Source organism: Nycticebus coucang, chromosome 24, assembly GCF_027406575.1.
Source record: "Nycticebus coucang isolate mNycCou1 chromosome 24, mNycCou1.pri, whole genome shotgun sequence".
In the NCBI taxonomy this organism is placed as follows: Eukaryota; Metazoa; Chordata; class Mammalia; order Primates; family Lorisidae; genus Nycticebus; species Nycticebus coucang.
This window is the reverse complement of record NC_069803.1, coordinates 26410846-26438445: the sequence shown is the minus strand read 5'-3', so window position 1 is coordinate 26438445 and position 27600 is coordinate 26410846.

The window sequence follows — 27600 nt, the reverse complement described above, 5'->3', positions numbered from 1 at the left end:
CTTTTGACCCAATTGGATTGTCTTTTCAATAGGATATTTTAATTTCTTTAATTGTTGTTTGACAGTCATATTCATGTTACATCTGTCATTTCAACATGCTTTTTGAAATTTATTTCTTTACTTTTTTTTTCATTTATTTTATTATTATTTTTATTATTGTTGGGGATTCATTGAGGGTACAATAAACCAGATTCCACTGATTGCATTTGTTAGGTAAAGTCCTTCTTGCAATCATGTCTTGCCCCCAGAAGGTGTAAGGATTATGTTGGCTTTTTTATTTTATCCAACATTTAGAAAATTATTTTTATTTCTTTTGGCAATTGCCTTTTTCCCAAAAGTTTTCTTTAACCTATTTTTATCTAATTATCAGAGTTTAGCATGTGTGTTTTGAATCTCTTCATTGGTGATAAGTAATTTAGTATACTTTTGATTCACCCTCAAAAATCCCTTTTAATCTTTTATAATATGATAGACCGATGTCCTTTATTTAGTGTACTATATATGCCCAGGGTGTTTCAAGGGCTTAGGGCAAAAGAATTTGCCTTCGAGATGTTCACACTAAAAGCAAACATAAACAAGAAAAAAATCAGTATGCATATACCATAAAATATGATTATGAGAGATTGTAGAACTTTATTATTATTCTTACCTAATTACATTTTCTGCTCATGGTTTCTTTTTTGAAAACATGTTTGACACTTGTGTTGAGCAATAGAACCAGGTGTATGTACAATAACATTTATCTGGTTTCTGCTGGTTTCAGTGCTCATGATATATATCAGTAGTAATTTTTCTATTCCAGAGGTCTCAATTTTACATAAGTTGTGAAAATGTATATAAAATCTAAGAATTTGTTTTGTGGCTACATTTTCTAATTTCTTGCACTGGTAAAAATAATCTGCTGCTAATTTCATGTATGAAGGAACTAAGATTGCTGTAAAATTATTTGATCAAACTTACGCTCTTTAAAATGTTATACAATTATTTCATTGCTTTCTGATGTTTTATGTTACACAAGGAGGAGATTGAGAATAGATGAAGTTTTGCTTTTTGTAAACTACCTACTTTGTAATGCCTGGAAGGTTTCAGGAATTTTTCCGTCTGTGTGTATAGGTGGGTTCATTTAATGATTTTACAACTCAAGTATTTAGGGCAGAAAGGTTAGTAGCAGCATTCTGCCTGCCTCATGGTACACTCATAGAGTAGAAAAGAAAGCAGATTACATCTTAATGGTATATTTTCCAAGTCTTTAACTGAAGGAACAGATTGTAGATGATACATCATTTGCTATCCTTTTTTGTATCATTTATTTTATTAAGGGAACATGGGAGTGAGCCATTAGCCTTGGAGATGTTTTTCCCAATTGTCCTTTAACTTAAATGGAAATTTCCCCAGATTTTAGCAATTGTGAACTTTAGGTTTTAGTAAGAGCATAAATTTTTGTGTTTTTTCTTAAGGGACTTGTTGAAAATTTTGGTGAAGTTTGGTAGACTGCTAAGTGGATGCCAATTTGAGAAAGAAATCCATGGTGTTCGTTATTAATTTTCCTTTAATCCTTTAAAAAAAATAAAACAGTATTCAGTTTACAAAGTATAAAACATTAGAAACCATTTCTTCAAAATGTATGAGAAATTCAGCCTTTTAAAGAAGACTATATTGCTCAGGACTTTGAGTTGAAACTGGGAGAAGCTAAATTTATACTAGTTTAAACCAATGAAAAACTTCCCAAACGAAAGGAGAACGTGTTTTATATCATTAAAATGCCCTACAAGCACAGCTATTCACAGTAGCTCAAAAGGCCCATAATACTCATAATCAACCTGCAATATTAATGAAAAAATATCTTCCTTCCAGAAGACCCCAGAAAACTGGCAGCTAAGTCACCTATCTTGGGTTAAGTGGCCATCCCCCGGGAACTGAGGGATTGACTGGCTGGTTTGTTACCCCTATTGACCCTGGCTTACCTAACATGCACTGTTACCGTGAATGTTGATTTCATGCCTAAGATTTTTTTTAGTGTGTATTCTTTAAAATAAACACAATAAAATACCAATTCACATCTACTAGCATGGCTACAAGCAAAAGATGGATAATAGCAAGTGTGGACAAGGACGTGGAGAAGTTAGAACCTCCATTCATGGTGGGCGAGAATGGAAAATAGTGTACTCATTTGGAAAATAGATGGGCAGTTCCTCAAAAATTTCAACACAGAACTGCCATGCAACCCAGCAATTCCACTCTTAGGTATGTAGCCAAAAGGTTTGAAAACATATGTCCTTGTAAAAACTTGTAAAAAAAAAAATGTCCACAGTATTAGCAAAAGCCCAAAGGTAGAAACAATCCAAATGTTTACTGCTGGATAAACAGATAAATAAAATGGAATGTTATTCAACCATAAAAAGAAATAAAGTACTATTACGTGCTACAAATTATTATCAAAGTAACTACTCAAAGTCCTTTGTTTCTCTGTTAATTAACTGCCTCCTTCCTAGATAGGCAGAATCACTTTGTATTTGCAAGTTTTAAATGTGATTAATGATAAACATTAATGCAGAAAAAGATTCTGAATACTGCTGAATTAAGTGGCATTTAACGCCTGAAGGACTTTAGGTCAATTGCAGTTTACTAAACAACAAAATCAGTGTGCTGCTCATGAAGATTTCTTTCTAACCAGGGTATAATTTTTAAAATTGCTCTTGAAAACTGTAAAAGCACATTCTATATATGTCAATAACTCCAAAAAGGGACAGACTTAGGTAAATAGTCTGAAGTCTTTAAAAAAAAGAAAAAAAAACAAAACAGGAAAACAAGTATTTAAAAAATACTTCTATTGACTTTTAAAAATATTTTATTGTAAAACAAAACACAGACAAGATGGGCCTACCAAACAAATATAGGGATTAATAAGTCATCAGATACTTTTGTTTCCTAGGCCTGGGTGAAGATGGGTGGCCCTTCTGCCTTACAATCCTTCTCTCCTCAAAGTAAGTACTATTTAGACTTTCATAGAGATCACTCTGATGTTCATTCCTAGAGACTATAGCTTAATCTCGCCCATTATCTTAGAAAAGAAAATTAGTCTTTCATGCCTATTGTAATCTACAATTTTCTACAAATCTACGAATTTCTCCTCCCTTCCTTTCTTTTTCTTAAATTTGCCTATTGAGCAATCCAGCGTATTTGGCTTGTAGAATATTCCACAGTCTTGATTCTGTTTATTGCATGCTCATCATGCAATTTCTCTGTTCTCTGCATTTCCTGCAAGTTGACAGCGGAGTCCAGAGGGTCGATCAGACTCCGATTTGAGCCCTTGGGCAAGACTATGTGGTGCTGTGTGAGTTCAGCAGGAGACATCTCTCTGGATGTCCTTTTGTGGTCTTAGCGCTTGTTGGTACTCAGCGCTCAGACTCATTCATTCATCGGTGATTGCAAAATGGTGATTCCCAATCCCATCACTCTCCCCCCTTTATTAGATAAAATCCTTTACAAAGAGTTGCTTCCCCCTCCTCTGCTATCCAGTGAGTACAGTTCACACAGATAAATGCCAAGATAAATGCTCGCTTCTTTCCCCTCAGATTTTTATTTTCATTTTTCACTGGGGGGGTGGAGAGACACAATTTATTACTTGTAGAGATTTTCTTGTCTTTTCTTTCTTTTTTATGGCACATATTTCCATCTTATTTTTACAATCAGTTTGAAACTCTCTATCACATTAAACAATTTGCAAGCATTTCCCATTTCATCCAAAGATATACAGGTCTGTAGTTTAAAGAATCAAATTTTTCTATAAGGTTTGCTATAAAAAACATCCTACAACATGCCTTCTACCTCCCCCTCACCTAATACTAGTATATATTGCTAAATGATATACGTAGATTGCTACTTTAAAAAAATTGATTTTCCTCTTTAGAAACAGAGGACTTAACTATTTTTAGAAGTTTTCCTATGCAGGAATAAAAATGTGATCCCATCCTTTCATAAACAAACAGAAAAAAAAATATTCACAAACTACGTATACCTTGTAATCAGCAAATTGATCAAACCCAGAACATTTCCGGTATGCCAGGACCCTCCACCCATGTCCCTGCAGTTACAACACTCCCTTGATGTCCACTGAGCAATTGCCCCTGTTTTGATACTTACATGAGTAGAATCGTAGTGTCTATAACTTTTCATACATAGATTCTTCTCATCATTATGCCCGTGGTACTCATTGTGTTGCTTACCGATTATTCTGTTGGTAGAATTCAGGTTGTTTCCCATTTAGAATCGTGAACTTCTCAGTGCACACTCTTTGATGAACAACAATATTCATTGCTATTGGGTATATATGACTTTTGCTTTTAAATATGCTATTTCTTAGGAGGAATATTTAAATGTGTAAATTTAATTTACAAAATAAGCTGCTTATTATTAAGAAATGGCACTATGTCTTAGTTAGTTTCAGAATCTTAGCTGACATCACCTCCAGTCTCAGGCACACCCCTACTGGCTACTCTCAGAGACGGTGGCACTGTTCATAGTTGAGTCTCATAACCTATATATGCCTGTCACAAAGGAAAAAAAGTAGAAGAGACACATTGCCACTGGGGAGGAATTGTGTTTGTTTGTTTGTTTATTTTTAATGCCAGTCAAAGCTCTATCTCTTTTGTCAGAGAATCACCAGTTTGCTGTTCATCCGTTACTTAAGAAGCTCTGCGTGGAGACCCAAATTAACTTGGAAACCTATTTTCAAAATATTTCTATGTGGATTTATCACTTGTTATGGGTTGAATTCTATCTGTTAAAAATCCTAACCCCCAGTAACTCAGAATGTGACCTTATTTGGAAATATTAGAGGACTGTTTCAAATAGTCACTTAAAATGAGGTCATGAGGGTGGGTATTAACCTGATGTGACTGGTGGCTTTACAGAAAGGGGAAATTTGGACTCACACACACAGCAAGAATGCCTTGTGAAGATGAAGACAAAGATCGGAATAATCCCTCTATGAGCCAAGAAATGCCAAAGATTTGTGGCAAGCAACCAATACCTAAGACAGAAGCATGAACAAGCCTCACAGCTTCAGAAGAAGCCAGGCCTGCCAATGCCTTGATCTTGGACTTTCGACCTTCAGGACTGTGAGACAATACATTTCTGTTGTTTAAGCCACCCACTTCGTTATGAGGGCCCTGGCTAACTAATACAACACCCTTCATAACTTGGTACCTGGGTCATTGCCTATCTGTCTGATCTTTAATTTTATTCCTAACTTGGGCTTAACTATTGGCTCTTAAAGTTGTGTAATGTTGGCAAGTTATTCAACCTTTCTAAGCTCCAGTGTTCTCATCTGCACCATTGGGATAATAATCATACCTACATCAGAGGGATGCTGTAGAATTAAATACAATTTGCATAAAAGCACTTTTAAAAGTATCTCTAGATAATAAATTTTTAAATAAATAGTATTATTTTTATACACTAAGTTATAGCCTCAATAAATTACAAAAACCAGAACTTGTACAAGCCACTTTCCCTGGAGCACAAACATACACACAAATTAAGTAGAAAAAATAGACTGTCTTTAATTACAATTGCAAAAAAAATAAAAACTGTGGTTACAGACTCCTGGAAAATAAGGAAGTAGTGATATTAAATTTTGTGGATGTCATTTTTATTTATTTTAAAATAAATTGTTTTAAATAAATTTTTAAATAAAAATGACATCCATAAGATAAAAATGTACATCATTTAAATTCTCTTGTTTTCAAAGAATATTAAAATGAATAAGCAAATCAAGTATAAAGAGGAGCTAGAAAAAACAAAGTGATCCTAAGAAAGCAGGATGAAGAAAATGATAATGACCAAGGTAGTTAATTTTGTGGGTCAACTTGACTGGACCATAGGGTGCCCAGATATTTAGTTAGACACTATCTCTGTGTGTGTGTCTTTGAAGATATTTCTAGATGAGATTAACATTTGAACCTGTAAACTGGTTAAGCAGATTTCCCTGACCAGTATCGGTGGACTTTACCTAATCTTTTGAAAGCATGAATATAATAAAAAGCTGAATCAGAAAGAATTATTTCTGTCTTCAAGCTGAGACATAGGTCTTCTGCCTTCTGACCTGAGCTTCAACTAGAGCTAGAATTTACATCACTGATGCTCTTAGTTCTCAGGCTGCAAACCTGGGCCAGACTAGATCATCAGCCCTCCTGACTCTCCTGCATGCCAACTGCAATTGCATGAGCCAGCTTCTTATTGTAAATTATAGATGATAGATAGATTAATAGAGTATGCATGTATATATACAGAGGGTGCTAAAAATGTATCCACATTGAAAGAAAGGCAAAAAATGTACACACATTTAAAGAAAGGAAAAAATTATATTAAAGTCATATTTGACTTCTGCAAATACAAGACATACAAGATATAATATACAAGATAAACATTATCAGTATATATGGAGTATTACAATTTTAATACATTTTCTCCTTTCTTAAAATGTATATACATTTTTTGGCACCCTCTTTATATGTGTGGGATGTGTTTGCATATATGTGCATGCGTGTATGTATGTATGTGTGTGTGTGCATATATTATTTATGTGATTATATATGTGTATTTATATATATAATAATTTTTTATGTATTTATTTATAAATATATAATGAAGAAAATGATAATGACCAAGGTAGTTAATTTTGTGGGTCAACTTGACTGGACCATAGGGTGCCCAGATATTTAGTTAGACACTAAATATATATGTGTATATATTAAATATATTTATTTATATATATAAAGATATATATATAAAGATAGCCCTGACTAATACAAAAGTAGGTCATTTTTTTTTGAAAAATAAATAATACTACTAAAAATTTAACAATGGTTACTAACATTTATAAAATAGGTTCTACCAGCCAAGCCCAATGCTAAAGTGTTTTACTCACACTGTCATTGAATTCTCAGTTCAATCAACTGTGATTATTCACATTTTACAGGTGATGAAACTGAGGTTTCTAGAAGTGAAATAACTTGCCCAAAGTCACAAAAGGAAGAGGCAGAGTTTTGCCCCAGGAAGGGTGACTACAGACTCACTAAAGAACTACAGGTTCTTTTGTTGTTGTTGTTGTTGGGGATTCTTTGAGAGTACAAAGAACCAGGTTACACTGATTACATTTGTTAGGTAAAGTCCTTTTTTTTTGCAGTTTTTGGTCGGGGCTGGGTTTGAACCTGCCATCTCCAGTATATGGGACCAGCACCTTACTCCTGCAGCCACAGGCGCCACCCAAGTCCCTCTTATAATTGTGTCCTATCCTTAAAAGGTGTGTCACACCCTGTGGCCCCCACCCTCCTCCCTCCTTCCCTCTCCCTGTAGCCCCCCTTTTTGCCACCCCCCACTGTGTACTAGGTCACCAATTGTCCTCACATCAGAATTGAGTACATAGGATTCTTGCTTCTCCATTCTTGTGATGCTTTACTAAGAGACCACAGGTGTTAATCACTGCACATTACACAGTCTACTTCATCCGGGGTACAGTCTAATGGCCTTTGAATTAAGTCACTTCTATCCTTTCCTAAGGCTCCACTGTCCCCACCCTAGCACACTCACACACAGGCAGAGACACACATACACTCACATACACCTCTGACACATGCTTAAGCCCGCTCCACAATTTGACCAGAGTGACAAAAGAAGAACTAACAAATTTTCTTTCCTAGGCTGGACCTCTATCAGTGGATGACGATGGGAAGATTGACACAGCCCAGTACTTCGTCCCCTCCCCGCCTGTGCCAGGGGTGTTTAATCCCTGCAGCCTGGGATACACTCACCGCCTCTGCACACACTTGGCTGAAGCATTGCTGTCCGCCTCACTCTGCCTTTCTTAAACCCTTCATCATTTACAGCCTGTGTTTCACTTGATTTGAACAAGCCAAATCAAGAATAGTTTTTTTCCCTTCACTTCAAATGCACATATAAGAACAAGTTCTAAGAACAAAACAATTTTTTTTGCACATTTGTAAATGTATGGTCCCTATCAGTTCAACCAGCAGCAATAGTTAGAAAAAAGATAATAAATCTTCCCTTTTAGGTCATGTTCTCATAGTAGTACATTAAACACAATTAGCTGAAAGATACCTTTACTGGGCTACTGTCATTATTTCCAATGTGACAAAAGGAAACCTTATGTTTTAAGGATCTTTGAAAAAATAAGAAATCAGTTGGCAGATATTAAGACAGATCTCGCAAGTAGAACAAAGGTAAATTGCAATTAGTTGTTTTGCAATCCTCCTTCCCAGAAAGCCCAGTGTTCATTTCGGCTTGGCACGTACCATATAATGACACAGTAGATCTGAAACCATACACATTTAGAGACCATAATTATAGCAACCCTGCGCTTCGCTCTCTTATTTTCTGAGCTTAGTTAAAAATCGAAGCTAAGCAGAATCAGAGTCTACCAGTTTATTCTACACATGAATCCCAGTTAGAAATCAAATTACAAAAATAATAATGCTCTTAAGAAGACATAAAACTACTGTCTTTTTCAACCCTTTAGAGTCTGATGCCAACTAAAGTAGAAAGCAGAAAAAAAGGGGGTTCTCATCGGGTTTTTATTACCATTCAAGGAAGCAAGTTGGTCACGTCTTTTGGTTTCTTTCAATGTTATTCTGGTTATAATTAAGGATGGATGGGCCTCTGCTTGCTGTTGTACATTTCATATGCTTTGTAAAAATATTTTGGGTTCGGAGAAATTCAGCATGTGTCTTATCTTAACCATTATTTCTTTTCATTTTTAAGTGACCACGTAAACATTTGCATCATTTTTAGATTTATTTATACTTATCTCACTGAAACTTTTCACTGCATGACTTTGGATGGACTAAAATAAACCCAGGCACTCTTGCTTGTGAAAGACGCTGGACTCCAGAATCTCACTGCAGATTCTACCAGACACTGTCTTTGTAGAAGCCAGAAAGTCATGTTTTCCCAAATATAACTGAATTTTAAAATCTACTGGGTTTTCATTCCATGTGAAATTTGTGGAGCCATCAAAACACTGGAGATACACCAAGCCTAAGCCTTTCCACCCTTCACGGTTTGTGGCCCCCTGATGATTCTATGATGAAAGCCCGATGTGCTCAAAACTCATCATCTTCCCTTTAAAATCCGTTTTTCGTCTTTTCACATTCATTTCCTGAAGAACCGGTCCAGCCAGAACCTGACAGAACCAGGATCCCTGCTGCTCTTTCATGCCCCCCACACCGCCCAATCCTGTTTATCCCACCTCCTACCTTCCTGATTTTCTCACGCTGTAATTCTCTCAGCCTATACACTGCTATTTCTTGTCCATATTTGTACAAAACCTCCTGAAACCAGTTCATCTGTTCCTAGTCTTGTCCCTCACCAATCCATTGTGGGAGGCCAGAGGGACCCACTAAGAGCAAAAATTTGATCATCTGAATCCCCTTCTCAGAACCTTTCAATCATCTCCCTTTGCACTTAGAATAAGGTTCAAAGTTCTGGGTGGATTTTAGCAGACCCTTGAGCTTCCTCTCCAGCCCTCTTCCTTACCCCTCCCGGCCTTTCATCACCCAAGGCAAAGAAATTCATTCAGCAGGTTCTTTCTTTCCTCCAGGCCTCCGCTTGAATAGCCCTTGCACTTGGAACATCCCCACTCCCCACGCCTAGGGTCTCTGTCTGAAAAAGTCCAGCACGTCCTCTTGAACTTGGCTGTAAGGTCCCCTCTCTCCAAGGCCCTCTAATGTTAGTTAATTATTGCTGCAAAATGCTGGCTGGCAGAGTGCTCCAGTGTGGCCCTTGGCTCTCAGCTTCCTTGTTTAATTGTTTGTCTTCCTGCTTAGCCCTTCAGTTATGTCAGGACCATGATTCTGCCTTTTTGTCCTATTTCTGTGTTCTGCCAGGCACCTGAAAGGCAATCAGTAATTATTGGTTGAAAGACCATTAAGTCATTGAATTTTATCTGTGCTTTGAAACATATTAGCATTTGTTTCTTTTTTCATATGAAACAGATTTAACATTTGGTCAAAAGAATCCTATCTATTTAATACAATGATTTATCCAATGTTTTATGGTGCACCAGTCAGTTCTACTATGAGGTCGTACTTTCCTGCAGAAAATCAACATACTATGCAAAATCATGGGATAAAAACCTGATGGGAAAAATGGAATTGGGATGCAAAACTCAAAAACTTCATCAGTAGTGTGTAAAAAAGGATGAGAAGCCAGTGAAAATGGTAGCATACTTTTACATAGATTTACTGACTGAGAAGTCCATAACCGTTCTAAATATGGCACTTTACCTTTACAAAGGTTTGACGTTTGCCTGTAGAGTTGAGCTTCAGAAGGGCTGTGGCTTGTGAGTGATTGTGAAGTGGTGGGAGGATGATTATCCAAAATGGGAAGGAAAATTGAAATACCGGATGTGGTTCATGACATGCACAGTACACTGAGGCAGATGGTAGCTGAGAAGGGGTGCTTGTGTTGTATGTATGTACATGCGTAGATGTGTGCGTGCAATTGTGTACTCTTACATAGCTCTACTCAGCTAAATACAGTATCCACTGGACACTGGCTACTAGACATAGTGTCCAGTGGCTAGTGTTTCTCATGGATAAAATTATGTGCACACCAATGCAAAATTCAAATGAATGCTCACATTGTTTGCCTAAAATATTAATCACGTTGGGTCAAATCGCCATTTTCAAAACAAATCTTATAGCAGAACTTGTAGTAATTTAAATTTTTAAATGTATAATTATGACACAAAGCCCACATGTTGGTGCTATAGTCACCTCCCTTTTATAGACAAGGAGTTTTAGAGAGGTGAACTCACTTATTCAAGATACACATTTAATCATTATCAGGGACCAGATTAGAGTGCAGGAAATCTCTTCCTTATCCCTTCCTTGTGCCCACCGTGATATGTCACAAGAGCTCGCAATAGTCTTTATAAGAACATAATATTTCATTTGCATTGGGAGGCGCTTTCCAGGAGCCAGACCCGGCCTGACTAGTTCACAACCAACATCCGCAAGAAGAATGAAGAATTCACTAACTCATTTACTTCCCTATGTATCTGAAGTTCTGGGGTCATTTGATCCCACTGACTGATGTCACGGAATGTAAAGAAATAGAGTATGTTTTGAGTTAGACAGGTGTTAACTCCCATTTCTTTTACCATCTTGGAAGCCAGAGCAAGTCAACCCCAATAAGTCTACCATTTCCTTACCTGTTAAATGGGGATGTCAAAGTGTTTGTGCCACCTGGACATGAGGATAAGAAAGTTTCCCCAGCCCTCCTCAACACCTTGTTCGTAACAGAAATTCCACATGTAATGATTAGGAGTTGGGGGCAGTGGGTGAATAGCGTCTTCTTCATAAACCAAGCATAACACAGGAGGTCTCTAGAAACTGCCTTTACATACATTTTTCAGATTACTTTTCTCCAAAAGAGGGGACTGTAAAAGCCCTAACTGGCTTGCAAGGAAGAATGTAATAAATAAAGAAAATGACTGCAGAAAGATGGCCAAGTTTTCTTCCTTTTTCACAACTTTGCCTACACGTGGTTATACCTGTAGTTTCAGTATAGTTTCCAGTTCACACAAAATTTAAGGAATATAGAGGATGCAAATACAATGCCAACAAAATTATTTTCCACATAGATAGCATTGTAACTTTTTCAACACAGTTACACCTCATTCACCTTGACAGATCTGGAGAATGGGTTGTATTATTCCCATTTAACAGATGGGAGATCTGCAGCATAGAGCTTAGGTTAATGGACTTTCAAATACCTTAGAACTAATTAGTGGCAGCGTCAGGACCAGAAACCAGACCAGATGCCTGTCTCCAATTCCAATAGCAAGTTCAACTATTCTGCTGTTTCTTCATAAAAGAAGAATAGTGTGCTCACTGGTTCAAAGTCCTTTGTAAGTATCTGAGCTATACAAGCACTTGAGTAACCGTGGGAATGTGCACAGATGGTGACAATCTGGTCACTGCTGCCAAGTACCTAGGGAGGGGGCTCCCTGCTTCCAGATCAGTGGACAGGTCTGGGCAGGAATTGCAGGATGTGTTAGGTGGACGGTGACCATATACAGGAGTTTACTTCCTGGAAAAACGGAGAAGCAAGAAATTAACCCAGCCTAGAAGAAGTCAGCTTCTGGGAAAACCATCGTTGTCAGGAGTCAGGTGTTGGGAGGACAATTGGGCTAAGGACAGAAAGTATAACCTCAGTCACAGAAATAAGGCAGAAGAAGTATCAGAACTTGAACATAGGACTAAGAGCAAAAGCAAGTTGACTAGAGGTTGAGTTCCATAAAACACTGCACCTTAGTGCAGGACAAGTCCCTGGATGACCTTGGTGACTCAGATCTTTCTCTCTTTCTCACTTATAGTTTTCAAAATATAAAACTATAAAATGTGTTAACTAGAGATGGCAAGATCCTGCGATAAGAAGTAAATGACCAGAACAGCCTGGCTCTGTCTTCGTCACTTCTAATACAGGATGTCCTACAACCAGTTTAGCCCAGCAAATCAAGTTCCCCCTGGGGCATAAAACCCAGCCTCAGCTGCCTTCCAGGATCCCTCTGTTCAGTGGGCACACACAGCTGCCATTCCATCTACCCTGGGCAGCTTTCCTGAGCTGGGGAGGACTATGACTTCTCTGTTTGTACTGTTCTCTGGTAGCTGTCTGTGAGTAATAAACTTCCTTCACTCAACCTGTCCTGCAAGTGTCCTATTTCCCTGAACTCATACAAGTAGAGGAAATAACAACCCAAGACGCTGTGGGCTAAAGTGTTAGCAAGAGCACAGTGAATCTTCTTCATCCTTAGGGGTTGTTAACCCTCTAGAAAGTGTTAAACTGAGCTCAATGGTTCTCCACATTTAAAAATCATCTGCATATAAACAACGACCTAGGAAACTATGAAAAAGAAAAACATAATGTTTAGTCTCCACTTGTTTGGGTTGAAATTGAACCAGCAAGTGGAAACAGGTGGCTGTAGACACAGGCAGCTGAGCAACACAGGAGCCTGGCAGACCCTTAGTACTTTACTGGCCTGGAGTACCCCACATCCTGTGAACTTGGGGTCAGTTAGACTGGACTGAGGAGAGAACTAGCCCAAGGGTTGCATTACAATGGATTTGAGCGCATTTCAATAATATCTTGAAACTGTTCTTCATATCACGAATTAACTCGAGTACTGTGCCTAAAATTTTATTTTCATGAATTCTACAATATTCTTATTTCAGAACAAGAAAATCAGTGTTAGGAAACACTGTAGTAGGTGAAGAGGCGCCTGGAAGAAGTTTAAGAATTGTGACAGTAAGTACTTTTGCACAATGAGAATAAAATAGAAAAATCGATCAAAACATAATTATTTTCTATGGTAGTTGAAAAGATTAAGAGTCAACGTGAGCTCATGGCAACAGGTTAACTGGATAACTGCCAAAGGAAGTGCTATAGACTCCCGAAGTTTCTTATTCAGCAAATTGAGGGGGGCAGAGAACAATGTTCTCCAATATGTATTTCATTAAATACTGATGTCTTAAAATTGTGTGGGAATGGCTCAATGGGGGTAAAATTAGATGGGATTCTTTACTATTGTTTTTTTTTTTTAGTCTTTATTATTAAGATGAAGTCTTTCTTAAGAAGGAGGTGACAACTGTTTCTAAAATCTCTCTCTCTAGATTTATCCATTAAAATATACTTTGAGAAGTCTCAACACAGAGGATTGAGGAAAAGGAGAATTAATTCATTCCATCTTTTTCAAAACTGCTTCAAACCCATTCAAATGATCTATCATACTTTTCTACGTCAGTTTACTTTTCTTGCCATCAACTTGACGACTTAAGTTTTTCATTTGTACCTCAAAGTAACAAACTTATGTATACCGTGAGATAAATGAATAAGCTGTTTCTCCCTGGCCAAAGAACCAGCCTCTCTGTTACTCATGAGAATAACTCAAGCACCTTTTCTACTGCGACTGTACGCTCCTGGCCTGTAGACGCAGACGTATATGTGAACTCACTGCAGCTGTCCAAAGGCTGAATTTTAGGGGCTGTTTATCATTACTTTTCTATGAGGTATGATGCTCCCCATCTCCTGTATGCAATTTCTGTGCTTCCTCTCAGCTTTGGATCAGGTACGATGCAATTTAAAAATCACCCTGAATAGTAAAATGGACAAATGAGTTTTCTGAGAACATGAAAGGCAAATTGGGTAAATGGACTAGCCTAGCCTGGGAACCAGAACTTCAATGAATTTTCTAGCTTCAAACAGAACTAATGCTGTTTCACAGCGAGTTATTCTTCTCCATTCCATTTTGGTAGTATGAATCCTGAATTTAAAATTAGCATGAACAAGCACTTTTCTGTAGATAGACTCCTGCCTGGGGCTGCATTAAAGCTGCAAAAGCTTTGTTTCAGCAAGTGCCAACCACATAAAAGTACCACCTTCCGGGTCAAAGAATGTTTCTTTCTTCCTCATAGTCATCTGAAGGCCGGGTGCCTCTGAAACTATTGGGGAAAATAAATCTTTTCTCTTCTTTTCAGGGAAAAGGAAATTCTAGAGTAAAGAGTAACCGTTTAAATAATGACCTGTAAATCTTCTCATTAAAACTGGAGGGCAGAGTCCCTTGAGGGAGCAAGTGTAGACTGCCACCACTGTTCAGTTGGCTGTTTCCTGGAGCTCTGCAAGAAAATCTGGCCTCTTCAAAGCTAGGGAGTAACAGTCCCCATCAGTGTGACCAAGGCGCAGCACTGGGAACGTTTTCTTACTCACAGGTCTGTTCAGAATGCCTCTGTAGAGAGGGAAAGAGGGAGGGGGTGGGGTCTTGGTGGGGCCACACCTTTGGGGGGCAAGACACAATTATAAGAGGGACTTTACCTAACAAATGCAATCAGTGTAACCTGGTTTCTTGTACCCTCAACGAATCCCCAACAATAATAATAAAAAAAGAAGAACACCTCTGTAGCCTCTCAACAGGCTATAAAAAAGAACTATATAAATATACAAATAGAAATTAATGAAACAGAAAACAGAAAGTCAGTAGTGTTGAGAAATAAATCCAAGGCTCATTGTTTGAGGAGACTAAGAAAACACAAATAATGGGGCTAATCACAGTCTCTGATCAAGTACTACCTCCTCAGAGCGTCTCTTCCTTCCTAAATTAGTGCCTCCTGTTTCTGTCACTCATTCCTTTCCCTTGCTTTATTTTTTTCATAGTGCCACAATTCCCAAGTCACATATACTGGTGACTTTTCAGTTGTATCCCCCCACCCTGCAACATGATCTCCAAAATGAAAGGGACTTTTTCTGTCTTATTCACAAAGAAATCCTCATCACCTGTGAATTACCCCATATGGATGGATGGAATATAGCAGGAACTCAATAATTATTGGCCAGATGGGTAGTAAAAAAAAAAGAAAAAAAATGAGTGCTTAACAGAAAACACGAGAAAGGACATAGATAAACATTTCCAGGGCTGCGCCTGTGGCTCAGTCGGTAAGGCGCCGGCCCCATATACCGAGGGTGGCGGGTTCAAACCCGGCCTCGGCTGAACTGCAACCAAAAAATAGCCGGGCGTTGTGGTGGGCACCTGTAGTCCCAGCTACTCGGGAGGCTGAGGCAAGAGAATCGCTTAAGCCCAGGAGCTGGAGGTTGCTGTGAGCTGTGTGAGGCCACGGCACTCTACCAAGGGCCATAAAGTGAGACTCTGTCTCTACAAAAAAAAAAGGATAAACATTTCCAATTTTTCTCAAGATCATATATCGAGAGACAGATAAACACAGCATCGCTGGTCCAAGTTTTCATCTTATTTAAGCAAATGTCGTACCAAATCAGCGATTCCTTTATAACTATAGTCTAAGCTGTAGAGCTGGGCATAGAAACTCTCTCTTTTTTTTTTAAGTTGGCAAAAATTGTATATATTTAAGGGGTACAACATTAGGGTTTTTTTGTTTTGTTTTGTTTTTGAGACAGTCTCACGCTGTCACCCCAGGTTGAGCGCCATGGCCTCTCGGCTCACAGCAACCTCAAACCCTTGGACTTCAGTAATCTTCTTGCCCCAGCCTCCCTGATAGTTGAAACTACAAGCTTCCTCCACCATGCCCAGCTATTTTTTCTATTTTTAGTAAAGATGAGGATCTCATCCTTGCTCAGGCAGGTCTTAAACTCCTGAGCTCAAGCAATTCTCCTGCCTCTGCCTCCCAGGCATTACAGGCATGAGCTCTGTGCCTGACCCAAATATGAGGTTTTGACAAGGTACATAACACATACATTTCCTCATATACTTATTATTTTTGTGTGCGGTACACACACATAAAATATACCCTCTTAGCAATCTTCAAGTATCCAATATATTATTATTAGCTATAATCACCATGATAAATAGAGCTCTTGAACTTATTCCTCCAGTTATTTCTTATCTAAAATTTGGTATTTTTTGATTAACAAAAACTTTTGGTATTTTTTATCTCCTCGGTTTCCCCACCTCCCAGCCTCTGGTAACCACCATTTTACTCCCTGTTTTTATGAGTTAGACTTTTGTAGATTCTGCGTATAGATGCTCCCTGACTGACAGCAGGGTTCCATCCTGATAAACCCACCCAAAATTTAAAATACCATAAGTTGAAAATGAATTTAATATGCCTAACCTACCCCACCCCATAGCTTAGCCTAGCTAGGTTAGTTACCTTAAACATGCTCAGAACCCTTACAACTACAGTTGGGGAAAATCATCTAACATGAAGCCTATTTTATAATAAAATGCTAACTGTCTAATGTAATTTACTGAATACTGTACTACAGGACAGCTTCTATTGAATGTGCATTACTTTTGCACCAGTCTAAAGTAAAAAAATCCTAAGTCAAGCCATGGTAAGCTGGTGACTGCCTGTGTAAGTGAGATCACCAGCTATTTGTCTTTCTGTTCCTGGCTTGTTTCACTGAATCTCTTGACATATATGAAATCATCTACCAAGTAATAGGGAACCAAAATACTTTTTTTTTTTTTTTTTGTGGGTTTTGGCCAGGGCTGGGTTTGAGCCTGCCACCTTCAGCATATGGGACCGGCGCCCTACCACTTTGAGCCACAGGCGCCACCCAAGGAACCAAAATACTTTTAGATTCCCTTCACTGGTGTTTGTACACAAGTTTCCAGCTGAAGCATTCTGGAATATTGCCTCTTTTCCTTGGTATACCGTTTCTGTGAGGTCAATATTCTTATCCCTGCCTTATGTGTGAAAAATCCATGGTTCTAAGGCTGAGACTTAGTATCACACAATTAGCAAGTTGAAAAGTGATACAGGGATCAGAGCCAGACTTTAAAATTCCATACCCGATGTTTGATCCGCTAGACCAATGAAAGAAATTAAATAAGATGATAAACTCCAGTAACGCTGGACAGGCCATGTGGCTTAGGGAAAAAGCACTGAGCTGAAAAGGCACTAGACATGGCTCTATTCAATACCCGGCTCTGTGACCTTGAACATGACATTCAACTTCTCAGCATCTGCAAAATGAGGTGGCTAATATCTCTAAGGCCCTTTTTTATTTCTAAAATTGTTTACTTTGATAGGAAACATTGGCCTTCTTTTTTGACAATTTCTCCTCCTAAAAGAGGATAGATGGTCAGTGATTCTGAAATATATAAGTGTAATTATATTTAGGGCATATTTATCTGTCTACAGAAATCAATAACATGATTTTTACACAAAAGTAAAGAAGGAATGGTCGTTTTCTAATATTTCTAATCAAGTAATAAATCAATAAAACTCAAAACTGAATCTGAAGCACGCTTAATACAATAAAATGCAGACTGTTAGGTTTTGAGCCAAGAATATAAAGTTCAGGTGCCTATTTAAAGACCTGGCAAGCACAATGGCTAAAACCACTGTTGAGGAGAACACTCTGTGTAACCAAATGCCTTTCTGCAAATGTAGGGAAAATTATACTTCCAATGACAATTGGCACATTCTTCAACAACTAATTGCCTACTCATGTAGCAATTCTCCAGTTCTCCAGTTAAAATCCCCAATCTTTAGTATTTAAGATGCAGGCAGGAAGTGTTTCAACAGAGAAATCAGTAAAAAAAATGCAGAGGAGTTAAAATGAGAGCTGATTCACACCATTAGAAAAATGTGATTCAGCAGGAGGTAAAACTAAATTATAAGAACCCTGAGGTTAGCAAGTTCTCACAGGCTTAGTGTATCAGAGGGCTGTCATCTCATTAGGTAGCAAATCATGCCAATAAATTAATTAGCAATGTCAGACTTACTAAAGGAACCTCAAGAAAGTGCCTTCAGCAGCTTTAGCAATCTAAACCGTATAAAAGTTTAGATTCATCATTCCAAGTATTCTACAAAATGGAATTTCAGCCTTGGGCTAATACTGATCACTCATCAAACTGACCAAGAGGGTGAAAAAAATCATCTGCATTTGAATGGTGATTGCACATAGTGTAAGAGATCCCCAGGTGACTAGAATCAGTGAGCATTAGAAACAAGAAGAAATTGAGACATTATCCAATCCAATGCCTTCACTTAACAGATGATGCTCAATCCCAGGAAAGTGAAGTTTCTTGCCCAGATCTCCCAGAAGACCTAGAATGTCTTCTCCCTCCACATTCAACATTCTCCCAATTAATCAGACTTTAAACATACCCGCAGAACACTAACTATGTTCTCTTTTGGGTTTTTTGGAGGAGTGAGTTTTTTTTCCTTATGAAGAAAAAGCATATCAGAGAGGTCTTCATCTCTACAGAGGCCAGAAGGTCAAAGTGATGGCTGTAGCCAAATTGTGGTTAAGAAAAAAAAAATATATATATATATGTATGTATGTGTGTATATATATATGTATTATATATACACATGAGCTTTGTTGAATATTTAGACATGCTCATAAAAGCAGTGTTCAGGTCTGGAAAAAATACCTTTAATTTTGCTAAGTGGAAAAGATTGCATGTGGAATGAACAAATCAGGGCTTGAATTTGATTGTGCCCCCTTCTCAATAGTGCGCTTTGAACACTATTATCAGAGTTGTTTAAGTGATTAATGAGCTGACATTCAAAATGCCCACACAAGTGCCTGGTGACCTTGTACACATTAACTGTTTCCCATGAAACAAATATCCATTTGCCTCCGGGAAAGATGCAGAGGCAGCATGGTCCTCCTTCCAAGTTCTCCCTGCCAGTGCTACAAGATGAGTGGCATGAGGCCATTAGGGGAATCTGCCTGGGGGCTGGATTCTAGGAAAGAGGGCCACTCACTCAGCGCAGGTTTTTAGGAATTGGTTTTATTAATAGATCTAGGGCCAGTAGAACCAGATAAAAGGCAAGAGCTAAAAACCGATTCACAGATCCTCATCTTAAGAAAGTGGCTATAGGTAGCAAAAAATAAAAGCAGATCCTGGTAGAAGCCCTCTCACAGCTACTAATATGAAGGAACAAGAAGTAGAGGCATAACTGGACCTTACGAAAAAGGAACCATAACACCAATAAACCACCAGAAACTGCAATAGGTCAGTAGACCAGTAGTAGGTGAATGCTATCTGACCTCAGGGCAAGAGCAGCCACCTAAAGATAAATCTTTCCACACAATGCTCCACAGGCACCTAAGATCAACAGGGAGTGCAGATAATGCCGTGCACAGCCCACACCTTCAGCATCAGAGACAGATAATATTACCAAGGTAAATCACCTCCAAACTGAGAGAAACGTCAAATTTCAACACAGCTTGAGCTCCAGCTGCTACTCCAAGCAGAGAAGAGGCAAGGGGCAGAGTGTTAAAAGACTCTGAAAAAGAAAGGCATGGAGAAGAGAAGCAAAGCGACAAAACCTCCCTCTCAATCCCCTACTCCCAAAGAAAATAAGAAATAAACACTAAGTGCTAAAATACCCAGCACAGCCCAGACATTGGGTAGTCAAATGTCAGCCTCAGCTCAGCCCCAGGGAAATGGTTGAAAGTGAATGGGACTGTGGTGGTGGCAGCTTCAGAGAGGCATTGCTCCTGGGTGAAGAGGAGATAGAGACAGAGAGGTCTCCCTAAAGATGCAGCAATGAAAGGAAAGAGAGGAGGAAGAGAGGAAGTCAGAGATCCTGCAGAAACGAAGGAACTACAAGGCACAGCAACCTCCCCTTTCCTTCCCCAACATCACGTATGAAAGAAAATGCATTTTATTACGCTGGCTAGAAAATGCCCAGGAAGAGGGAAAACCAGACCAACTGTACACAAAGTGACTGAAAGAAGAAAACAGAAAATAAAAAATCCTCCCCCATATCAGTCAAGAAGCAGAAGACAGTACTAACACAATACTTTAAACTGAATTAAATATCCTCAAGTGAACATCTTAGAGGTATTTGTTAAACTCTCAAAATTAGAAACACCAAAATTTAGATCAGAAATATGAGAAACAGACAGAAGTGGAACAAGGGCTAATCAAATTCAGGATGAAAATAAAAGGAAAAGCCATAAAAATTAATTCATAATTGAAGGATAAATTACAAACTCTCTGATGGAATAAAGTCAAACAGAAATTTATCAGAGAAAAGTGAAGAAAGACAAACAATGAAAACTAAAAATAATAAAAGAAATAAAAGTGGTAGAAAGAAAGTGGTTGAAAATGAGAATGAAAATAAGAGTCAACATATATAATTGGAGTCCCTGAAGAAGAAAAGCAAAACTAACATCTAAAATGGTAACTCAAGAAAAGCTTTCAGAAATAAGAGAAAATTTAAATCTACATATTGGAAGGGTGTGTCATTTACCTCAGAAAATTTATTTCAAATGATCAACTCTGAGACATATTCTACAAAAAAACAATTAGATCTAAATGGCAATGAAAAAAATCTTCTTGCCTCCAGACAAGAAGAATAAGCAAGCAATAAGAAAAAAATTAGGGTATCATGAGCCTTCTCAAGAGAAACTTACAAAGCATAGTAACAGCAGAGTAGCTTTGTTAGGAAAGGGAAGGGAAGGGAAGGGAGAAAGAAAGAGAAAGAAAGAAAGAAAGAAAGAAAGAAAGAAAGAAAGAAAGAAAGAAAGAAAGAAAGAAAGAAAGAAAGAAGGAAAGAAGGAAAGAAGGAAAGAAGGAAAGAAGGAAAGAAGGAAAGAAGGAAAGAAGGAAAGAAAGGAAAGAAAGGAAAGAAAGGAAGGAAGGAAGGAAGGAAGGAAGGAAGGAAGGAAGAAAGAAAGACGGGAGGGAGGGAGGGAAAGAAGAGTGGGAGAGAAAGAAAAAAGGAAAGAGAAAGGAGGGAAGGAAGGAAGGAAGGAAGAAAGAAAAAGAAAGAAAGAAAGACGGGAGGGAGGGAGGGAAAGAAGAGTGGGAGAGAAAGAAAAAAGGAAAGAGAAAGGAGGGAAGGAAGGAAGGAAGGAAGAAAGAAAGAAAGATGGGAGGGAGGGAAAGAAGAGTGGGAGAGAAAGAAAAAAGGAAAGAGAAAGGAGGGAAGGAAGGAAAGAAGGAAGGAAGGAAGGAAGGAAGGAAGAAAGAAAGAAAGACAGGAGGGAGGGAGGGAAAGAAGGGTGGGAGAGAAAGAAAAAAGGAAAGAGAAAGGAGGGAAGGAAGGAAAGAAGGAAGGAAGGAAGGAAGGAAGAAAGAAAGAAAGAAAGACGGGAGGGAGGGAAAGAAGAGTGGGAGAGAAAGAAAAAAGGAAAGAGAAAGGAGGGAAGGAAGGAAGGAAGGAAGGAAGGAAGGAAGAAAGAAAGACGGGCGGGAGGGAGGGAAAGAAGAGTGGGAGAGAAAGAAAAAAGGAAAGAGAAAGGAGGGAAGGAAGGAAAGAAGGAAGGAAGGAAGGAAGGAAAGAAAGAAAGAAGGAAAGAGAAAGGAGGGAAGGAAGGAAAGAAGGAAGGAAGGAAGGAAGGAAGGAAGGAAGGAAGGAAGGAAGGAAGGAAGGAAGGAAGGAAGGAAGGAAGGAAGGAAAGAAAGAAGGAAGGAAGGAAGGAAATCCAGGAATTTTATATTCAGTTTGTGCAAGGGTTTGGCTATATAGCCTTGGAAAAGCGTGTGTTAGAAATTTAATCCCCAATGCAGCTCGTGCTGGGAGGTGAAATTTAATAAATGGTAGTTAGGCTGTGAGGGAGGGTTCTGCCCTCGTGAATAATGCTATTATTGAGGAATTGGGTTTTTCATACAAGGATGAGTTCAGCCCTCTTTCTTCTCTCGCTAACTTGCCTTCTCTTGTGCTTCCACGTTCCACTATTGGATGATGCTTCAAGAAGACCCTGTCCAGATGCCAGCCCCTCAGTCTTGGACTTCCTAGCCTTCAGAACCCTGAGCCAATAAATTTCTATTTATTCTTGGGTTTTCTGTTATAGCAGCATGAAACAGACTAATATAGCATGTTTAAAAAAAACTTTACAAAATTTCAATTTAACTATTTATTTGAGCAAAGAAGAATTTATGAACTGGGCAGCGCTCAGAACTAGAAGAAGTGCGTGGTCTGATCAGTTGGCTGCCTCCACTGATTGTCATTGGCTGAAACCTGGCTATTTATGACAGAAAATATACTCTTATTTTAGGTTTGGGTTTGTTGACTAACTAAGTTAGGTTATGGTTTGTTAAGTAGAAACTCAAAGTACAAAGATAGCCACAGGCTAAATGATCCCTAGTTTATTTACTTTAACAAGCCAAGTGATCTTGAAGTATTAATGCTATGGAAAAAGTTTAAACCCACAAGTCCTCAGGGAATACTGTCTGTGCTCACAAACCCTTCTGGAAATTTTTTTCTAGGGCAGGAATTCTCCCTGCCAAAAAATGACAGAGGGATCTTTGGCAAGAGGATGATGGTGAGCATTTAAGGTATTTATTTGTGTATCTAAATACACAAATGAGTCACTACAGAAGAGAAGAAAATTATGCAAACATTGTATGTCCTAGTAAAGTAGAAAGTATGTGCCCAAAATAAATGTCAGAAAAAAGAATTTTGAAAAGTAAAATAAGATTATTTATTGATGTGCAGGTAATAAATGAGAGTTAAGGAATATCATTTAAAATATAGAATAATGCCAGCCCCTCCCCCCCAAGATGTCCATGCCTGGGTACAGAAACCACTGATAATGCCAAGTTACACAGGAAAGAGAACGTTGCAGCTGAGGTTAAAGTTCCCGGCTTTAAAAGAGGAAGATTATCCTTGATGATCCAGAGGGGCCCACTGTCCTCACATAGGCACTTAAAGGTGGAAGAACAGGACAGAGGGAGATGACAATGGGAGAAGAGACAGGAGAGATTTGGTGCAGAAAGGGGACTCCACGGGCCACTGGCTCTGAAGACGGTGGAAGGAAGCTACATGCCTAGAAGCTGGAAAGGACCCTCAGCTGAAAGCCAGGAAAGAGGAAAGAGCAACCTCAGTCCTACCACCAAAAGGATCTGAATTCTGACGGTCTGCATGGGCAAGCAGACAATTCTCCCCAGGACCCTCAAAAACTGCAGTCTTGATGAGACTGCGATCTTAGCCTAGTGAGACCTGCATCAAACTTAAAGAACTGAAAGATAATACGTTTGTTTAAATTCACGGTTGGTGGGTTATGGCACCATAGAAAACATAAAACTATTTCCTTGACACACAAGGAAATAAACAGTTAAGAGAAAACTCTAATCAGTACCAAGGTAACCATTTAAATACAAACCTTCCCAAATACCAAATTAAATTCTTAGAAGGAGCAAAGAAGACATATTATATAAAAGACATAATAAACATAATAAACAGTATAATAGTAGTAGTATTATAATATATCACAGTATGCACAGGAATTATAACCTATACCTAAATTTATAATCCCCAAATATAACCTAAAACAATAAGAGCTGACCCCAATGTACCTACCAGTCATTTAAATAAATGAGGTTAAAAGAAAAGATTAACAAATTGTTCACAGAGCAAAACTTCAACCCTGTGATATATGCAAGAGACATACCCAGAGCACAATAAGTTGAAAAGCATAAAAATAAAAGGACAGGCCATCTTGACTGTCTTAAGACCTATTTTACAAGAGTGAAAAAACAAAAGTCTAGCCTGATTAAGCCAGAATTCATGCCTGTCAGTTATAAGCCCATGTGATTTTTAAAGATAAACCTCATTTAAATCAGGTCTTTAAAAATAACCCTTCAGGAAGCATTTAAACATTTACCCATATACCACATTTTATTTATTTTGATTATTTTTTATTTCAGAATGTTACAAACGTCTTGGTTACATAACTCGTTTTCGTGCAGTTTGAGTCAAAGTTGTAAGGGTACCCATCACCCAGATAGTGTGTACACATCACCTAGATACTGTACACATTGGGTGTGACTTTACCCATCTTCTCCTTCCTCTTCTACTGCTTGAGTTCCGATGAGTGTTGTTTCCATATGTGCACGTAAGTGTTGATCAATTAGTTTCAGTTTAGTAGTGAGTACATGTGGTGGTGTTTTTCCATTCTGTGATACTTCACTTAGGAGAATGGTGTCCGGTTCCACCCAGGTTTATATAGGAGGTATTAGTTCACCATCTTTTTAAGGCTGAGTAATACTGCATGGCATACCCGTACTACATTCTATTAATTCACTCACGAATCAATGGGCACTGGGGTTGTTTCCACATCTTTGCAATCGTGAATTATACTGCTACAAACATTTGAGTGCAGCTGTCTTTCTTATAAAATGACTTTGTTTCCTTTGGGGAAATACCCAGTACTGGAATTGCTGGATCAAATGATAGGGCTACTTTCAGTTGGTTGAGTAATCTCCATATGGCTTTCCATAGAAGCTGTACTAGTTTGCAGTCCCAGGAACAGCGTGTAACTGTTCCTACCTCTGTGCTTTCATGCCAGCATTTGTTGTTGGGGACTTTTTGACAAAAGCCATTCTCACTCGAGTTAGGTGATATCTCAGGATGTCTTTGATTTGCATTTCCCTTATGATTAGAGAAGCAGGTCGGAGGGGGCAAGACGGGAGGCGTAAGTTCACACCTAACAGGTACAACGCACACTACCCAGGTGAGAGGCACGCTTAATCATTTTTACTCAAACTATGCAAAAGTAATTCGTGCAATGAAAATATTTGCACTCCTGAAATACTCTGAAATTTAAAAGAAAAACATTTTTCATTAAAAAAGAAAACATTCGGGTGGCGCCTGTGGCTCAGTGAGTAGGGCGCCGGTCCCATATGCCAGAGGTGGCAGGTTCAAACCCAGCCCCGGCCAAAAAAAAAAAAAAATCTTAAAAAAAAAAAGAAAACATTCATCCTCTATTCTTTTTGAAACCCCAATTGGAGCATCTTCCCAGCCATCTGAATGTTCCTAATAAAGAAGCTATGAACATTCACAAAAACGCATGCTCATAATTCAGTTACTTTTACAGAAAGTAAAAGGAACTTTTATAAGCATCTATGAAATTAAGCCAAGCCATATAAACTTATTCTCAGAAACAAGTAAAAACTGATGGACTACAAAAATTGAAACAATTGAAAGATGGTAGTAAAAGTTATGCCAATATACATGTTTTTACTTTTAGACAAAAACTTCAGAAGGAATGGATAAAAAAAAAATGCCCATTAAAATTAGCTATACAATTAAAATGCAGTAGGAAGATACAAGACCTTGTGGGGCTAAGAGAGGAAGTAATTGAAGAGTGTGTTACTGTGGATGTGTATTTTTACCAAGGATATTTAAAATAAATTTTGATTTTAGTCTTGAGGTAGGGATTACAAGAGGAGAGAGTTTAATAAATATACTTGACCGTGTGTTGTAGTGACAGCCAGTGCTTTGACTCCACAAAAGTCATGCCTAGAACTCCCTTTTTATTTGTGAAAGATCTGGAAATTGCATGTAACATGTATAAGAAATCAAACCAAAGCAGATAGAAATGACATGTGTACTTATTCCTCCCTCCTCCTTCCTAAGAAGAATGCCCCAAGGACCAAGGCAGCACAGGTGAAAATAGACACTGGCCCTGGAAACTAGAGAAGTGTAGCATCAAAGTGCCCAAAATGTTAGTAGATTCCTGCAAGAAATAAAAGACTGGATTGAAGGAAGGATGTATTCACAAAACCCACGAGGAGAGGACATCAAAAGAGTATCTGGGGTCTCCTGGGGCCCTTCCTATAATTATCTGACATCTATAAATCAGTGTCAGATTCCTTTGGATTATAAACTCGTAAAAGACGGGCATGATGTTTCTACTCTCCATTTCACCCCCGTGGCGACATTTTCAGAATAAATAAACGAATGAATCAATAATAACTGAGAATTGTTTTCCTGCATTGAGTGGTCATGCCTTATTATTTATAGCATTTTTACATACTGTTTTATTTTTATAAAATCTAATATATCTATCTTTCCTATATTAGGGCTGTTTTTAGAATCCCCTCACTACTGCTAAGATTGCATAAATATTCACCCAAATTTTCTTCCAGTACTTTTATGGTTTCATTTGCAAGATTTAATTCTTAAGTCCATCTGGGTTTTATTGTATTTCTGAAAGAAATGAACGAGCGCCAGCTATTTCGTTTCAGAGCCAATTTCTCCTAACTTGAAAACTTGGGCTATATCTAGTAGTGCGATGCCATTAAAGATAATAAGATTGGGGATCAGAAGGTCTCCGAGTTCCAAAGTTCAGCTCCACTTAACTGTGCAAATTTTTAGCAAGTCATTTAGCCTTTCTGAGAATTATCAACAACTTTTATGGGAAGTGGACACAAAGGAAGAGGCAGTTCGGGAATCCTTGACCAAAATGGAGATGGAGAGGGGAAGGACAGAGGGTGGAGGGTGGCCTAGTGGTTGGGAGTATGGGCTTGAGTCAGACTACCTGAGTGTGCATCCCTGTGCCCCTGATCCCCTGTCATCTGTAAAACGGGATAAAAAGAACACCCTTCTTTCTATGATTTGTTGTGAAGGTTAAATAAATCAACAAATGCACAGCACTCAGACCAGTGTCTGAATCATGGTGATGATAAGAAATGAGCAATAGTTCTTGTGGAAATGGATACCATTGTTTTAGTGAGGACGATGGACCAGAGAAGATCCCCTTTCTCAAAGATACTAGGGAAGGATGTCATCAAAATGTCCTCCAATTTTCTAAATTTACCTTCTAGCTGTCTTGAAATAGACAACATATTATTGTTCGTTGAAATGTTCCTAACACAAAGAAATGGTAAGTGCTCAAGGTGATGGCTATCCTGAATACCTATTGTATCAATATATCAAAACGTCACATGTACTCCATAACTGTGTATAAATAGTAAATGTTAATACAAAATAATATTTTTTTAAAATGTGCTCCAAAGTGAGTTAATAGGAAGAGTAAAGAAAAGGAAGCAAAAATGCCAGTTGACCAACCATAGAACGACAGTGACCTTTGTCCAGCTCACACTTCCTTTCATTCTTGCTAATGTATAATATTGCCTGTGGTCTAATCTTATCACAGTAAGAGCAATCACTAATGTTTTTCCAGTTTTAAGGGAATAATTTTATTAAATTCAGTAAGTTACTACCTTAAAGTTTATAAAAACCAATTCCCTTTATATGGACAGATTTTAATAACATAACTGGATATGAATTTCTCTAGAAAAGGACTGATAAAAGTGTCACATACAGTAAGAAAATGTGGATGGCAGAGAAC